This window comes from Pezoporus flaviventris, unplaced genomic scaffold, assembly GCF_033815535.1.
Source record: "Pezoporus flaviventris isolate CSIRO_AGI_PZ_B2104156 unplaced genomic scaffold, CSIRO_AGI_Pfla_v1 ptg000029l, whole genome shotgun sequence".
In the NCBI taxonomy this organism is placed as follows: domain Eukaryota; kingdom Metazoa; phylum Chordata; class Aves; order Psittaciformes; family Psittacidae; genus Pezoporus; species Pezoporus flaviventris.
The window spans coordinates 131,411-150,093 of record NW_026892577.1 but is presented as its reverse complement, the minus strand read 5'-3'; the positions used below and the strand labels follow the sequence as shown (position 1 = coordinate 150,093).

The following is an 18,683-nucleotide window of genomic DNA, read 5'->3' as shown; positions in this document are numbered from 1 at the left end:
CAGAAATGGCCCCAGGGAAGTTCCTCTCTATGGACTTTACGGAGAGCTTAGAAACTGAGCTTAAATACAGATAAATACATTTTAGATGCTTGATGCTAAATAAGACGTGTTGCTCTCACAGTATGTGCTTTGAATGTGATCCATTGTGTTTGCTTTATCCTCACCCTCCAAAGCCTGTGAAAATATTGCAGGGATTAATTTCTCCCCAGGAGTTTTGAATGTCAGAATTGCATCCGAGTAGTGCAGACTGATAATATTTCTACACAGTCCTGCAAAATAAAAGTAAATAAAACCGAACTATATTGCACTGATAGATTCGGAATGCCAGAAATTACACTCATCTGTATCTGAGGGTGACCTGTATTTCAGTGTGTTCCTCTGAATAACAGAGTACAAATAGGCTATATTTTTGTACTAATCAAATTGGGATGCATTTTCATCCAATTATTTTTTGCCTGTATGACCAGTGAAAGCTAGAAAGCATATACATTTGTCTAAATAAATGTAGTGGCATTTTGTGTGGATTCTGTTTGGAAGCAGATGGCTATGAAGACAAGTCTTAGCAAGTATTTTAACAGAATAGAATAAATACTGTATAAACAACTATTTGTATATAAATAAGTCTTGCTGTATTCCCGTAGGGTTTGAATTCTGCTGCGGTTCAAACTAAAGGACAACAGAATTTTCCCAAAGAAGCTCATGTGTCTTCTTCCTCTCCTACTATAATTGGAGGCAGAAGCTATTTTAAAAGCAGCTTTTCTTTTTACCAATTCATTAAACATTAATTTTCTCTGAAAATATTTCTCTATATCAATTGCTCTATAATAAACCAAGATATTCTACAGCTCTGAGTCCAGTTTCTGCTCCCAGGAAAGAAGTTTAAGGGTTCTGACACAGGTCTGGTCTTCAGGTGGTCTGGATCTTCTTCTGTACCTACTTTTCTCCTACTTCATTCCTTAGATAAGTCAGTCTCTGAATCTCAATTGTCTTCCTTGAAAAATGAAGCTAATTCTCTCCTGCCTCACAGGGAATTTAGAAGCTTTAACAAAGTAGGGTGAGACAACAGCAGTTTGAAGAACAGCAAAGAAATATCAGTAAAAGAACAAGTTCTGCTTGGCAAAATTCAGTATTGACTTCAATATCTAAAAAACACAGAAGGGAAAATTCTGTTTGCAAACGCAGAGAAATGCACACACACCAGTAGACACTGTAGTCTCAGCACTTTTCTTCAAGGATCTAAGAGAATGCCCTTTGCAGATGTTTTTAGTTCCATGAATCACATTATTCACTAGTTTTGAAAAGCAAATCGGTTCTACTTGCACAGTTTCATTCAGCTATATATGAAGAAAGAATTCGCATCCATCAGTCTTTCTCAGCTATCTTTGATCTGGGAGCTGCAGCGATCTGGAGGGTGTACCACCTACATTCTGCTATAGTGGGAGCAATGCTCAGTTTTGCTAGGCATCTGGGGTGTTTATCATTAGACAAGATAATAATAGCAAATTACTTCAAAGATATTTAAGGCTGAGGCTGTTACCCTTTTGCCTATCCTCATTGGTATCACCTAATAAAACACTGACCCCTTCGGTCGAGTGATGTGATGGCTGTGCGTTGGCCAGCCACGTTACAGCAGCACCAGGACACTGGTACAGAGCTTGAAGCATTCGTCACTCACTAAGCAGGAGAAAGCAGTGAGTGACAGAGCAAAGGTGGGCTACAGTGAATGTGGGTACGGTGGGGAAGGGAGACAACCAGCCAGGGAGGGAGGGACTGAAAGCTTAATATTTCTTTACAGTGAGGGTGCTGAGGTGCTGGCACAGAGTGCCCCATCCCTGGCAGTGTTCAAGGCCAGGTTGGACACAGGGGCTTGGAGCAAGCTGCTCTAGTGGAAGGGGTCCCTGCCCGTGGCAAGGGTTGGAGCTGGATGAGCTTTAAGGTCCCTTCCAACACAAACCAGGCTGGGATTCTGTGATCATTCTAGCTCATCTGAGCACTGGGGGCAACTCACTAATGAAAAGGTAGCACACTTGTGTCAGATGGGCTGCTCTGGAGAAGAGGCATTGACTGTGATGAGATTGAGCAGCACACTGAAAAGAAGACCCTGGGTAGAGTGAGCAGTGATGAGAGAGTGGCTGACAGGAAGCTGTGAGTAAAGGATGACAGGGATGAGATGAAATGGGACTAGGAACTGCAAATGTCTAAAAAGCCAAACAAGCATTATGGCATACCAGGAGCTGCTAAATTTAGATCTGGGTCGGTTTTGCTTAGGGAATGGGTTGACCCTCAAACGAACTTTGTTAGCTGGCTCATAGAAATCTAGGTATACATGTTTTAGAGAAGGGAAGACGGAAAACAAGAACAATTTGTTTGAGGACTGTGATCTGTGCAGGGTAATTGTAGCTGCAAGAGACTTTTATGTCATCACACAACAGTTTATTACAAAAATCCTTCCAGGTAACTTCAGCCATATGTGGAAACTGCTCAGTAGGGTATTTTATGAGGAAAATAAACCAGTATGAATTGTGTCTGGATTCCAAATGTTGTTAGAAAGGAAATCATAACACAGTATGTGACATTGCAGTGAACCATTGCATTATGATACTCCAGTCACTGATTCTAGCTGGGAAGTGATTAATACAGCTCACAGACATGGAGATTAGATACATCAGTGCTTTGCTGGCCAGAGGGTGAGCTCTGACACCAGTTTACCACTGGGTAGGACATAACCAGCTCTCCCAGTAGTCACTTAGACAATATAATAAAGACTTCTGAACATGGTAACCTCTTTCCTTCTGGCAGAGTTACAGACATCCCTCTCCCTGACCGGTCCAGAGAGATTTTATTCATGACCACACGTTTCACATTAAGTATTGGATTACAGCAGTGCAGTATGAGAGGTCAGCCGCAGAGAAGACTCAGAGCAACTCTGCCTCTGTTGTATGTCCACATAAGGGTGGATTATCACATAATTGCTGCGTGTGCTGGTGTTCTACTGATTTCTGTTCTGGCAGTTGGAAGATACCTGTGTGTTTCAGAGCAATAGTCTAATGCTCTTGAGAAAGCACTTAAATAAGGCCTTTCTCTACAGCTCACCTAATATTTCCATGCAATTTTCCTCTGGGTCTGAAATGTGCTGTGGCTGCAGAGGTTTTCTTGGAAAGCTAAAGGGGAAAGTAAATTTAATTTGACTGTTTCTTAGTTACCTGACCTTTCATATTCTGTGGCATTGGGATTTTCCAATAGTCTAGAATCCCAATTAGCTGCTTCCCTCATAATTACCTCCTTTCTTTCTCAATCCTCCTATGATCGTTTTGGTTGCTTCCTGGGAACTGGACTTCCACAAACAAATATAAACAAATGGGATAAGATCTTCAGCCGGGGTAATTCATGGTGTCATTTGCTGACTTCAAGCTAGTCCAGTACTGAAATAAAATGAAAAACACTGAAAATTCAGCTGAAAAACTTCAAGTATCATGATTCTTCTGTACGTTTTCCTTCAAATTCATTGATGGACATGGATGGCATATACACTTCTTCTGTTTCTCAAAATAGAAATAGATCAAAAGTGCAGGATGTTTTTGCTTTTATCTTTGCGTGCAGTAATAGTTTATCATAGACTCCAATAGCCTTTCTGTTGTAGCAAGGGCTTAAATTCTACAGAGGGCAAAACTCATTAATTTTTTACTAAACTGTGCCTTTTATGTGCTGGTTTTCACAAACCAGTTGTTCTCTTCTGAGACAGCTTCTTCCTATGATGATTTTCTTTAACTCAGAAATTAAACTTGAGTTCCAGCTATGGACATTTTCATTTCACATGCTAAATTGTCACAACCAAAGGCAGAATCTCTGCTGAACAGGTTTGGAAACATCTGGCTCTTTTCTTTCGACTTTTCAAGCTAATTATCTCAGTGCAGATTGTGATTGCTAAGTATGAAATTAAGCTGCCCAGCCACAGCAGTCTTGGAGAGTTTGGGGTTTTGGGTTTTTTCCTCACCCTTTGTAACTATTTTCCCCACAGCCTTAAATCATGCTGAAATGGAAACAGTAAAAATATGTACCCAGAGAGCAGTTCACATGTGCTGGCACTCTGAAACACCACCACAGGAATTTCTTGCTGTGTCTTACAAGAACCGTCCGCTTTGTGCAGAAACCAGGGAATGAGGAAGGCTCAAGTATTGGGAACAGCAATGGAAAAGTTGCACTCATGGGAGACATTGCCATCGAGCTGGTCCATACAGGCTGGAATAGGGACAGATTGAAAGGATAGATATCTTGTGAGAGCCCTGCCATGGAGTCATGCATCCAGCTCTGGGGCAACAGCACAGGAGGGACATGGAGCTGTGGGAGTGAGGCCAGAGGAGGCCATGGAGATGCTGCAAGGGCTGGAGCAGCTCTGCTCTGGAGCCAGGCTGAGAGAGCTGGGCTGGGTCAGCCTGGAGAAGAGAAGGCTCCTGAAGGGGAGACCTGAGAGCAGCTCCAGTGCCTGAAGGGGCTGCAGGAAACCTGGAGAGGGGCTTGGGACAAGGGATGTAGGGACAGGCCAAGGGTAATGGCTTTAACCTGCCAGAGGGGAGACTGAGATGAGCTCTTAGGCAGAAGCTCTTCCCTGTGAGGGTGCTGAGGCGCTGGCACAGGGTGCCCAGAGAAGCTGTGGCTGCCCCATCCCTGGCAGTGTTCAAGGCCAGGTTGGACACAGGGGCTTGGAGCAAGCTGCTCTAGTGGAAGGTGTCCCTGCCCGTGGCAGGGGTTGGAGCTGGATGAGCTTTAAGGTCCCTTCCAACACAAACCAGGCTGGGATTCTATGATTCTATGATATTAACCCAGGGATATGAACCTCCTGGTGCTGCAGAAAGCCATGTCTGTTTGGGCTGTAAAGGTCTGCCCATGGAGTATTTCTGATCCGCTGCATCCATGGTGGTCAGTGGCACTTGGAAAGCCCAGGTCTCTTTCCCTGCTCGCTGTCTTTTGTGCATCACCCAAGTGCACAATTGTAAAACAGTGGCCACAGATCTCACGAGAAGAGATCCCAGTCTCACTGTGATTCACCCTGTCCATAAAACGAGGGCAAGGAGCTACATGACAAGAATCATAAAACCCTGTGTGACACTGCGGTGGCACAGGCAGAAGAACTATGGGTAGAAAGTAAAGTACGAAAGGAGCTAGAAACCAACTTTATTAAACTCTGGTGAGGATGACGTGGTCTCCAGTTTCATCTGCTGATGAAACTATCGCTCCTGTCATCTTCATTAGGACAGCATTGCTTCACTTTGGCTGTCTGCTTTGAGGACAGATGCTCTGCTTGGCAGCATTACCCCCAGGAAATTCAAAGAGAATGGATTGAAAACATGTCAGCTTTGGAGGGACCAGGCTTGGTTGGTTTCTTTTCCCTCCCTTTCTTCCCAAAAGGAGCAGAAATGCTGAAGGAACAGATCGTTCCTTTATCATGTAGCACCCTGCTCCAGCTCCAGACCCACACCTCAGCCTCTCCTCCCCTCATCTTTCTCTATGCCAGGTAGTCTAACACACGTTCTCACGCTGAGGAAGGAAAACAACAAATCAGAGTGAACTAACCAACCTTTCCATACAGCTTGGAAAACTCCCGGGAGAGACTGCAGGCATTTCTGTTTCCGAACAGGACTCAGACAAGGAGGTGAGGGCTAAGTGAGAGTGAAGGTTCAGAAGATGGGAAGGAAATCATTAAGGAGGAAAGGATGTGCTCCGTGTAGGCAATCCACATAACGTGGTAGATGGAGGGTCAGGCACACATGGGTTTCCCAACTTCAGCAAAGTTTTCCAGAGATAAGTGCATTGCTTGGGCAGAGGCACATGCCAGCAACACTCATTATTCTACTCAACAGACATCTGTCATTTTTCTGCACCACTTGATTCATATATCCCAAATTGTATCTTAGGAACCAGAACAGGCTTTCTGCCATGGAAATGAAAAATAGTAATTTCTAATAAAGAATGAAGTTAGTTGAAAAGCCAGCTTTCTTTGTAAATGACAGATGGTGCTTTGGTTGTAAAGGGTGAGGGGAGTCATCCATTAGCGCTACTCCTTATGCTGCATTCCTCTTTTTAATTATGTAAATGCACTCAGACACCATGCATGGATGCAGGTTTATGGGAGAAACTGTATCTTCACTATTTTACTAATGTTCATGGTCACTCTTTAAGACATTAAAAAGCCCAAGTCACAAGCACTTGAAACACTTTATAGGAATGCGGATATAAGCATAATGAAAGGTCAAAGAAGGGGATTCTCCCCCTTTACTGTGCTATGGGGAGCCCCCCTCCTGCAGCCCTGATCCAACAGCACAAGAGGGACATGGAGCTGCAGGAGCGAGGCCAGAGAAGGTCACAGAGATGCTGTGAGGGCTGGAGCAGCTCTGCTCTGGAGCCAGGCTGAGAGAGCTGGGCTGGGTCAGCCTGGAGAAGAGAAGGCTCCTGAAGGGGAGACCTGAGAGCAGCTCCAGTGCCTAAATGGGCTACAGGAAACCTGGAGAGGGGCTTGGGACAAGGGTCTGTAGGGACAGGCCAAGGGGAATGGCTTTAACCTGCCAGAGGGGAGATCTAGAAGTACCTGCTCTAGTGGAAGGTGTCCCTGCCCATGGCAGGGGGGTGCAACTGGGTGAGCTTTAAGGTCCCTTCCAACCCAAACCAATCTGGGATTCTATGATTCTATGACATGGGGGACCCAACATACCAAGCTTCATGCCGCAGTTTGTACATGGAGTTTGCGTATATGCTCTGTTGTAGGTAGCTGAGTGGAGCACATATACATAAACTATTTTTAATCTCATGTGCAGTTTAAGGAAGTCACTATCAGTGTCACGTGATGTTATCCATACCTTCTGGAGAGACTTTAGTATATTTACTAAACTCAGAGTATTTTGGGGGCCCCTGGAGCCACAGGTTGCTTAGCCACAGATGTACACATCGAGATGCGAAGTTCCCAGGTCCTGTGCACACAACCTGCAAGCAGGATTCAGAGCTCCTTTATCCCTTCCTCTCCCCAGTGTGTTCCTCCAACCTCCATATGCATCCTTTTGTTTGTACAGCATGTCATTTCAGGCTTGCGTATGCTCTTCTTGGGCTTATATCAAAGGCTTATGATAACACATACAGCACACATGGCTCTCCAGCCTGTGACCAACTGCCTGGAAAGCTAACCACAGTTGTGCTTGTGACTGTGGGAAGAGGAGATCCCATCTTCTGTGTGGCTCAGCATTGCTATGTTTGGCATTTTCATTTAAGCTGTGTCATTATAGGAGGCCCTGTGATACTGTGAGCCAGAGGTTTGTGATTTTCCTTTCAATGAGCTTTAAATCTTTACAGACAAGGTAATTAATCACATTGCCAGCATGTGGAGGGATTCCACGCTTCAGTTGTGATTGTAGCTGCCTAACTATGAATTACTATCAGTTTGTAGACACCTGCATTCACCTGTTGGAAGCACACCCAACATACCCAAGGTCAGCAGCTTGCTGAAGTTTGGGAGCTGGAGAGGCTGAGTCCTGTGACATTGGTTCTCAGGAGATGAAGTTGTGGGCCAGAAAGAATCAAGCTGTTCTTGGAGCAAGCTGCTCTAGTGAAAGGTGTCCCTGCCCATGGCAGGGGTCAGAACTGGATGAGATTTAAGGTCCCTTCCAACACAAACCATTCTAGGATTCCCTCCTCAGGAGATGAAGGGAATCACAGCGGCATTACTAAAAGAGCAAGCCTCAATGCAAACATCCTTCTCCATTTACCTTATTCAGGTCATATTTGTGAATATTAATTTACTGCATATTTCCTTAATTATTTTTCCTCTTGAAGGACAAGTTGTGGAATGGTTGCCCTGAAGAATTAACACTAAACAGGGTTAAAGTGACATATGCAAGGGAAGACATATTTGGTTGTTGGTGGGCTACAGGGATTTTGAAGTGTTGGATCCCTCAAAGGCCCATGCCTTGCTCATGATCATTCCTTGGTACAAGGCTCAACAAATGGTACAGTTTTCAGGTCATGAGTCAGTGGTGACTTGTGCAGCCCTTCCATCACACCCTGAGTGTCTGCAGCGTTGATGCTGTCTCCACCGCTCCACCTTGGAGGATCTGATCCACCTCTCTCCTCACAAAATTGAGTTACAGGGTAGCAGAATGGAGATGAGCAAGCCACATATGCAGAAGACAAGGATGAGAATGAAGATGAGGATGAGAGGAACTCATCCTCATGAGAGGGAGCCCCAACACCCACTGCCCTCCAAGCAGAGGTGGGAAGTGCAGACATACAGCAAGTGGCCCATTACTGGCCAAGTCTCATCTCTCATCACTTAGTCATCAGGAGTCAGTGCTGACCTCATATTTACTTTGCCATGGTACCTTCCCCTTGCCAAGTACATGACCATCAGCACTTCGGTGTATGTTTATACAGCCAAGCTGACAGAAGGCTTAAGGCAGACAGGAAGCCTATGGTGTTTCAAAACACTTCACTGTCAATCTCAAATGATGTTTAATGAGGTTCCTGCTGTGAAACAATTTCCAAAGGCAGGTGTCTAAAGTTACAGGACACTCAATGTTTGGGTATAGGTCTCTAACAGAAGGACCTGAATAAATAAAAGAAACCACTTCACTACTTACCATATAAAAATACAAAGACCAATTTAGCCTGTGAGTAAGCCTTTGAAATCCTATGTGAATTAGTCATTTAAAATCCTATTATTGCCTGCTCCTTTCATAACTTCAACCACTTACACCACTAATTTCATAAAGCCATCATCATTATTGTCACGAGGTTTCTGCTTAACAAATAAAGCAATGCTCTCACACTGACTGTCCCTTACCACTGCCCCTGATTTCCCACAAAAAGTTGAGAAGGGTCATATAAGTAGGCACTGGTCCACCAGAACTGCAGAAAGAGTGTAAAGTAAAATCAGCAGAGTGGCTCACGTCTTGCAGCCAAAGCCAGTGGCTCAACTAACTCAGCTGCTCAGGTACCACAGGGAAAGGCAGGAAATTAAAGACCAAGAAAGATATTATAATTTTCTGTAAAAATCGTCTTGGGGTAACCAGAAGAATTATCTATTTGAAGGGTAGTACAAGATCAAGTGGGGATATATATAGAGAGATAGATATAGATACGTATATCGGTCTTGAATATGTTTAAGTGTGAAATTAGAAGGTCTGTAATCACCACACTGAATTTTAGAAACCCTTCATCAAACACAGTGGTGGAAGAAAGAACAGAAATTGTTTTAAGATGGATCTTTGCAGCTTTCTGGGTGGGATTTGGTAAGAGAACAGAAAGAATCCTTAGGTTAGAAATTAAAGGCTTTGAAAGATGGTGTTCCCCACAAGGATCTGAAAGGAGATTAGTTGAGTAGGTGTTGATGAACTCTGATTGAACCATATTTAGGCTATTAATGAATTTGGTTCTTCTGGCTGCTGGTTGCTTGAAAGAGCACAAGGGCTTTTTTTGACTTGGAGACATTTTGCTTGCCTTCTACCAAATCAGCAGGGCTGGGATATTTGGAAAGGTGCGAGGCCACCCCCCATTGTATTCAGAGCTGTTTTCAGGATGCAGGTGGTGTGGACAGTCAAAGCTACACAGCCATCAGTTCTCAACATGGTCAAATGGGCATCACACACCACAATGTCTTGGCCATTTTAGGCATTCTGGAATGCTGCCATTGGCTTTGTACTCTCTCTTTGGTATGCTGGCATTCTAATGGCTTTAAGGTTTTTTTACTGATCATAATGTTTTTTTTCCATAGGGCCTTAAAAAGCTCATAGAAAATACAATTCCCAGCTCCTCAATGTTATACTATAGGTGAAATTGCTTGCAGCAGACTAGGCACTGAAAAACAAATGCTTTAATTATACCAGCTTTATGATACATTTTATTTAAAAGAGTCTTTTCATTCGGCATCCACGAGTTTTACTATTACATTGATCTCGCAAGAAATAAGCAATGGTTGCGGGACCTCAGGATTTTCATTATCTGTTACTCTATAGTCAAGACTATCCCAAGAGAGAACAAATCCAGGGGGAAAAGATACAAAGAAACAGAATAATACATTATAAGAAAAAAAGGAAAAAGGAAAAGAAAAAGAAAGCTACTGTAGCCAATACTTGCTCTTTTTCCTCCGGAGCTATTAATCTCTGCAAAGCTGTACCACTGTGCTAATAAGTTTCTGGGAAAGGACTTGGCAAATCTGAAATGAATTCCAGGCCTCTGATAATGAAAAAGGCTGCAGGATCATTTGCTTACCAAAGAAAAATAAAAAAACACCTTTAAAAAAAAAAAAGGCTGCTTAGAATAATTTGTTTTTAAAAAGCCACAGAGAAGTCAGACCTGCCCTCAGTGAGGTTAGACTGAAGACTATTTATAGAATTTCCATAAGACTTTGTACTGGTTGCTAACATTTCATTGCAGGGAGTAACTGCTCCTTTCAGCTTCCAGCCTTCTTAACAATCTCAAGTTATTAAACTTGCTGAAAGAACAGGCTTTCGCTTATTCTTAGAGTTTGCACTCTTCAAGCTTGACAGAGATTTAACTGTAATGTAAATTACTGCGTATATAAAGCTCCCAGCTCACTGACATCACTAAAACATTATGTTTTCATAAGATAAAATATAATTAGGACATTTATTATTTTCTAGGATCTTAAATTGCCTACAGATTGTTTGTTTAGTGTAAGTAAATTAAATTAAGCCTTGCTGAGAGCAAAACAATATAAGCATTTGAATGTGAGACAGGAGATGGTCAGTGTTTGAAGATCAGCATTTAAGAGTAAAAGCATAGAATCATAGACTCATAGAATGGCTTGGGTGGTGAAGGACCTTAAGATCATGTAGTTCCAACCCCCTGCCATGGGCAGGGACATCTTGCACTAGACCATGTCAGCCAAGACTCTGTTCAACCTGGCCTTGAACGCTGCCAGGGATGGAACATTCACAACTTCCTTGGGCAACCCATTCCAGTGCCTCACCACCCTTACAGTAAAGAACTTCTTCCTTATATCTAACCTGAACTTCCCCTGTCTAAGTGTGAATCCATTACCTCTTGCCCTATCAGTACAATCCCCGATGAAGAGATATTAGATACTCTGACATTGAGAAATCTGTTGAAAGTCTGTATTCAAAACCCAGTATGGAAAGAATTGACCTTGAGGTGTGCCAAAGGAATAAGGGAAATATGAAAACTGACAAAAGTTTGTTTCTCATCTTTGAAGTACATAATTGGTATTTTTGCATTCTCCTGCTCTAATCTGTACTTAATCCGTTTATACTGAAGGGCTCCTTCATGTATTCTTACTGCCAGTTTCAATCTGTTCATGTAATCCATACAACTAATTTTCTGCTTTTATTTCTGGGCCGTATGAAAGCCAGTGATTTGAACCCTTTAGGATCTGTATGTGTCTTCTGAGAAGACTTCAGATTGGTGGATTTTTGGATGAACTATAGCTTAGTTGTCATTCCCACTTCTAATAAAACAATTAGTGCTTTCAAAGTACACTTTCATTTTCACAACAGAGCTTATTTTTGCTCTTGAGTTTTGAATACAACATGCCAGAAACCCTGTGTTTTCATAATACCAGTTTGAAAACCCATACATTTGAAACATTTTTCAGCAACCAAGTGTGGTAAATTGAAGGAATCTGTTAACATATTGATTGCTTTGAGGAGTGCTTTAAATTAGCTTTCTGTTCCTCTCCATATGGTTTTCCATTAAATTTAAATAAATTAAAGTTCAATTATCTGGAAGAGAGGCACCGAGTCCTCCACAAGTCGCTGGATGAATTGCCGCTCAACCAACTCTATGAGGAATTCATCAGGACGTCTGCCTTTAGGAACTGTGGACCTAACGCTTCCTCTTTGAGACAAGATCTCAACACAGGTGCCAAGAACACTTTCAGAAATAGCCCTGCAATTGGAATTTACTTTCTTTCTGCACAATTATGGGGAAAAAAACAACGAAAACAAACCTGAAGTTCATCAAGTGGAGAAGCTCCGCACTGACACGCACAACAGTTTGCAGTCTGCAGAGGAGCAGCAGACATAAACAGGATATGCCACAGATGGTGTCTTTCATTCTGAAATTAAAAATCATTAAAACAGAATTTAGCTTGTATCTGCTCGTTGGCTCAGCAGGCAGAGGAGGGAAAGGAGAAGGGTGACCAGCAACCGCACTATTCACAGATATGGGTCAAACCCAACCCTTTCCCAAACAGCGTAGCTTTGAGCTATATACAAAGATGTTTTGCAAGAACTTCAGAACATCTGGAGGATGCAGAACGAGCCCAGGATGTCCTCTTTCACTATTTGTCACCTATTTGCCCCATGTCCTTGCACATCCTTCAAGCTCCAGCCTATGTACAGCAGCCCTGGTACCAGCCAGCTCTTGGGAAGGGTGAGGAGCCATTTGATCTCATGAAGAAAAACAGAAACGTCATTCAGGACCTGTTGCTCTCATTCTCTTTTTTCTCTTTTTGGCATGCAGAAGAGCATAAAACATATCTGTCTTGCAACTTCTGTCAGCAGCAGGGATGATCCTAGAAGGCAAAACCTCTTCATTACAGTCCCTGCCTCAAAAGTCTCATTTGCCTCAGAAAGGGAATGCAGCTGTGAAAAACATCATCAGAAGGAAGAATAACTTAATAGGAGCATGACCTATGAGAAAAACACTGCCTCAAGGAGTTGTGAGACAAGCCCTATTTGCAGGAGACTGGGTATCCATGATTATGGCAACCCCTGAGAGACTAGGGTGATGGGCTGTTGGGTCAAGCAGCGCACATGGGCTCCATGCTAGGGTGAAGCTGGGTCGTGCTGCCTGCTGTGAGCAATGGGAAGGGGTGAGCTAGAAGGGCTTGGCTGGTTTCTGAAATGATCAGAGAGACACAAAAATAGCAGCACAGCAAAACAGGGCTGGCAGTCATTTTCATGTAGTGGTTATCTCTACAGTGTAGCTCTGTGGATGTATGCAAAAAAGAAGAAAACTGAATTAGGGAACACACTTTTGTGTTGGAAGTGATGCATGCTCTCCCTGTATTGTAGATACAGCTATATCTGCTTTGTGCACATCTGACACATTACTTCATTTTTAAAATAACATACTGTATCAAGATTTTGCATGACCCATAGTGACATTTTTGAGGGTATGCAGGGGTGCTCAGCCCTGCACTGCTTTGAAATGTCCGTTTTCCTCTTCTCTCTGCCTAAATTGGGACTCTCAGCCTTAAAAGTCTATGCCCTGCTATAAAACTTCCCATACCTCCACCTCCTTAAGCCTCACCTCCAGTGGCCCCAGACCAGTTGTTCCTTTCACTGAACGTGCATTCATCCCTCCCAGCGTCTAACTGCTTTTACTATGTGAAAATACATTAAGTGACTGAATTATTTGTTTCTAAACAACTTGCCCTGAAATTGCTCGTTTGACCAGAAGCCTGGGTGCCTTGCAATTTGCTTTGCACACGTGGCAGCTCCAAAGGAGCCCTTAGCAGACGGGGGTCAATGAACAAAACGTCCCTTTTAGTGAGCCTTGGCATATTCACCCCCATACGAGCCACAGAGGCTATTGTCTATTGTGTCGAGGCTCTGTATTGCTGTAAGAGCAGAATTATTCATAGTAATGGCTCTATCCAGTTGATAGTCTCCAGTTTTAAAATTCCCAGAGTATGCATTTATTTGAAGAGATAAGACAATTACAGAGGTTTAAACTGGCTTTTATAGGACTATTAAATTTCCCAACAGCACCATAAAAATTAATAAAATCAACTGCTTCTATTGTACTAAAAAACAATTAAGGAAAAACAACATTAAGGACTGGGGTTTGGTTTGGTTTTTTTCCAAGGTTTTGGTGCTGCTGCTGTTTCTGTACCAACAGGTATAAATGGGGTTTGTTCCCTGGATTGGTTTCACTCACAGTCACAGGGCTCAAGCCCACGTTCACTCAGCTCCATCCAAAGCCAAGCAGCAAAGATGGGCATGGGGTGCAGGGCAGGAGGAGACACTGAGTGAATGAGAATGACAAAAACCTCAGTGCTGCAATAGGAATATATTGGTCAGTCAGTCCATAAGTCAAGATGAACGACACTCAGCTTGGCTAAAGCACATCATTGCTGTTTCTGCCCATCACAACTGCATGGATTTAAGTTTTGGTGATGATTTGTCCAGCTGGTATCCAGGAGGTCTTAATGTAGAAGCTTCTTCAGCTGGGTGCACTGCTGTTCCCAAATGCCTACGTTCACTGGTTCTCCTGCACCATGTAGTTCTATTTAAACTGTGTGGATGGCTGTGCAAAGATGGATGCTAGTCTTCCTGTGCACTCCTGAAAATGAAACTTTCCATTCCTGTAATACAGTGCTAAAAGTCTAACTCAGCCATACAAAACCAGCTCAGAGGCAGAAGCTGTCTAAATCATGCACTCCAAATTCTCCATTACATTAGTGGGGGAAAAAAATCCTTTCACGTTACCTCACTCAAGCTGCTTTAATCACTTTAAATCATTTTAAATCAGTTTGAATGACTATTATCAGTCATTTCATTTCCCTTGATAAGTGCCTTTTCCCTTGAAACCTTACTGCTTTCTACTACTGAGATGTTTTCAACCTGTACTTGGAACAGAACTTATTCCCTTTGGTATAATTTTCATTTTAACCTTTCCTCAATGGCCTAGAAATAATAGATTGCCAAAATTACTTTAATAGATTGGAAATTTAAACCTCACAGAGATAACCACCTAGATGATGTTACAACTCAATGATAAGGCAAAGAATAACAAATCTTAAAGGTTACTGAACTAAGACTTATGTTTTAGGGCAGCTGAAATACCATGTATTGTTACAGCTCTGCAATTAACTAACATTACCTAGTGTTATGGTTCCACATCCTATTTAAACCCTCCAGTCCGAAATTGCTTTCTTTAATGGTAACTCTGAAGGCAGTAATTACGTGTGCAGGAAAACAAATATTTTCAATATTCCCCTATGGTGTTCCCAATGCTCCAAGCTCTCTGGTTCTCTCTCCATAACCTTCTGGGCACTGGAGGAACCACTTTTTAGTTGAAATCTTCAGACTAATAATAATGTCTTCATCTTTTGGAGTTGGGAATGCAAACCATGGCAACCTGCTTAAAAATTCTTGTAGCTCTGGTAGCAAGCAGAAAATCTTTGTGAAATGGTGGAAGCAATTGGGAGTTTTCTTGCTCTCTAGTACCCAAATGACTCTTTCTTATAGAGTATTTCCTAGAGGATTGCTGGGTTTAATTCGTAACACCTCGTGTGACTGTTTCCTGCCTCTACAGTCTATGGTAGGATCTCAGCAAGCTGACAGGCTTTGTCTAAATGAGTTGAAATTTAACAGCTATTATCCCACAATCTTGTTTTTACAATGGCCTATGTACATAACTCGTTAGAAAAATGGTAGTGAATTTGAGCATTAGCCTCTAAATGACCAGCATGGTTGTGAACTAGAACAGGACAAGAAAAGTGGCTATACTCAGGCACCTCATCCTCTTCCCCATTCACAGCTCCATCCTCACTGAGCACTGAACCAGGACAGCTTCCCACTTTACGTATGAAAAGTCAGTGGGATTAGAGGTCAAAAGAGGCACTCTGGGGAGACATTTCAGCCACACTTTCTAAATGGAAGTTTAACACAGATTTAAGTACAGATTTAAGTACACACACCCCAGATATGGAGCTATCAAACTGGCTTTGACCAGCTGCACAGTCCCTTGCTCTGTTCCCCAGACATGGTGGCTGCCCTAAAAGATCCAATTCTGGATGAGTCCAAGATGCTAACTCTGAGACACAGGAAAGCTTTGAAGGTCAGTTCTATAGCTTTGATAGTTTCTTCCAAGCACCTTGCAGAGTGCTTCATGGTAAATAGAGCATATGGCTCCAGAAAGGTGACAAAAACCATTCTCTATCAATATTTGGACTAGATGACCTTTGAAGGTCCCTTCCAACCCAAACTATTCTAAGATTTTATGATTTTTGGGCCCCAGTTTGAAAATGGGATGCCCAGAGCAGTGCACTGTGATAAAGGCTTTAACTTTTATCCTGTGCCTAGGGCTGCATAACACACAGCTCTGCAGCTCCCCAGTACCACAGCCATCCTCACAGCCCAAACTTCAACCAGGGTAGTTGTGTGCACCCTCTACATTCCCCCAAAATAAGGTGGACCCCTGAAGCAAACCTGGTTACTTACCCCTCCAAGAATAGGCTCAAGTCTTGTTCCTTTAACTGTTGTTCCTGGTATATTGCAAATGCTCAGCTTCTAATGGGCTACTTGTGCAAAATACCTACTAAAAATACTTGGTAATTTCAGTTCTTGGACTGAGACAGCCGGTGCTAAAACATTCCCTTTGCATTGGGGTTTTCACTGTTGCAATCAACAGCTACAAAGACCCAGGAACAGCATCGTGTACTTAACATCTCTGTATTTATCTGCATACTATTTATTTTTAGCCTGCCTTTCTCAGTTGCTAGTGGGGAGATACTGCTTTGTGCTGCACTGGGCTTTCCTGATGTATCAGTCCTGGAATCGCAGAAAATATCGCTTCATTCAGTTTATGTACTCCTCCCATGTAAACGCTTTAGCATAGATACCCGAAAGAGGGTTGTTTTTTTTTTGTTTCCATGTGATATTTATGACAAACTATTTCCAAGATTTCCCATCTCCATCAGCAGTTTTCAGGAGTTATTTTCCAACTCAGGGAAATTGCGTTGTTCTACAGAGAATGAAAACAGAAGTATGCTTTATTTGTAATACATTTGCTTCAGGTCTTTTAAGAACCTAAGAATTTGAGGTCACTAGTGACCAAACTTCCTCCCTGACACAAGATTAGTGAAACATATGGCAGCAATTACCCTCATGGGAACTACCTGAGAAGGAAGGACCAGCTTTGCACAGCTTTTAAAGCAATCACAGTCATGCCCGAACAATTCCTTATCAGGGCGGGTTCCCACTTTCCCATTGCTCTTCTCCATGGATATCAAGTGCAAAAAAGGTGCATAGTGCAATATTTGCTTATTTTGCACCCAAAAAGAAAGTCCTGTGGGCTTTTTTCCTGACCCTAGAAGGGACAGCAACCAGTGTTGAATGACTGAGAGCTGGAACTCCCCAGTCCCATTAGGGGCATCATGCTATAGGTGCTCTCCTTACATTGCTGTGCAGCTGCAGAGCTCACCCGTGTAGGTGGGGTTTTGCTCCTCAGCACATATTTAGGATGATTCAAATCATCTTCAAAACCAAGCTGCTATATCATGGGCTGACCTCAGTAGAAATAAAATGAGAGTGAATGCATTATGAACATACCACATGGCATTAACTCATCACAGATGTGACAGGAGGATGGGAATTTTGCAGCGTGTTTTCTGCTCTCTGACCATCCTCAAGTTATTAAAATGTCACTGAGACATTCATAGCTTGAATCATATTTTTAAAGTGAGTTTCAATTTGGTGGACTCAAATCCTTTCCAGCAGAAAGCTTAGCTGTTACCTGTGCGACTCCATCCTCTGTCTGGGATGGGCTGCTGACCAGAGCTCACCAGGCTGGCAGGATCTTACGGTACATCCAGGCATGGACCCAACAACCACCTTTTGTGCCAGGTCATCTTCTAGCCTGAAGACAAGCTGCCAATGCTTCTGCATGGTGAAAATCCTCCCCAGCTGTAAATCACAATCCCAGCTATCTGAACAGACACCAGTGGCATCTGATGACATCTGCTTGACAAATCCAGCATGCTGGGTATCTCATGCTTGACAACTCTACAAATGCTTTTGCATTTGTGGTAATGGAAGGCTGTCAATCATAACTCTCCTATGTCTTTACCACACAACAGATACTTGACTTTATCATAAATAGTAGGGAGTTAATTGCTGCTCTTATGTGATCTACTCCAAAGCTGCCCCAGAAACATCATCGTCGCTAAACTGATTGCCTGGGCATGCCTTTAGTCCTCATAACATTTACTTTAACCTGATCCTCAGTGCACAAAATGTACAAGCAATGCAAGTAGACTCTCCAGTAAGTAAATACTAATTCCAGTTAGGAAAAAATACGTCTTGGGGCAGGATCCACCCACACTCTGGGTTGATCTTGAACCATCATTCTCATCAAGTTTTGGCACATAATGTAAATCCCTGTACGGCAGTTGCAGGATATCAGTAAGGCTAAGCAAACATTGGCAAAATTTCTCTTTTTCCTTCCACTATGTTTACCTCAGACATTAAAAATAATGCCTCAGCCTGAAGTGGAACATTGGAAACATGTAAAAGGTAACAGAGCCTCCCATTGAATAGCTCCGCCAAAAAGAGAGATGGAAGAGTTCCCACCCTCATCACTATTCTCCTACTTCTTCCTCAGCTCCAGGGACCACTAACCCACTGCAAAGGCTGAGTTTTAAGGATTAAGGGTGAGTTTGAGGTTTGAGTCCTGTCAGTCCAGTCACAGATGAATGTGCACCATCTAACAAGGCCAACAGCAACTGAAAGTGCATCATCCAGTGGCAGCACATCAACCCCACTGGGGATAAACTGTATTTCCTCTAAACCCAGTATGCACCCAGACAGTGGAGGTAGAGATCATCAGGTCAAAACTCAGGCTGTTATTGGAGCAGGAACTTGCCGATTCACTGGGAAACCTGGCAGTAATTTCCACCCCGGGTCTGCTGGCCCCTTTTGAAAAGCACTGCC

At 42.9% G+C, this 18,683-nt stretch overlaps 1 long non-coding RNA gene across 1 annotated transcript in view; it reads right to left on the bottom strand.

Moving 5' to 3' along the window:
- The window catches only part of LOC133272408 (uncharacterized), a 78,341-nt gene that overhangs the window by 22,152 nt on the left and 37,506 nt on the right, over positions 1–18,683 (bottom strand). The window contains exon 2 of the long non-coding RNA XR_009744399.1: positions 11,969–12,076. This is a non-coding gene — a long non-coding RNA (uncharacterized LOC133272408). The remainder of the gene's footprint in view (positions 1–11,968; positions 12,077–18,683) is intronic.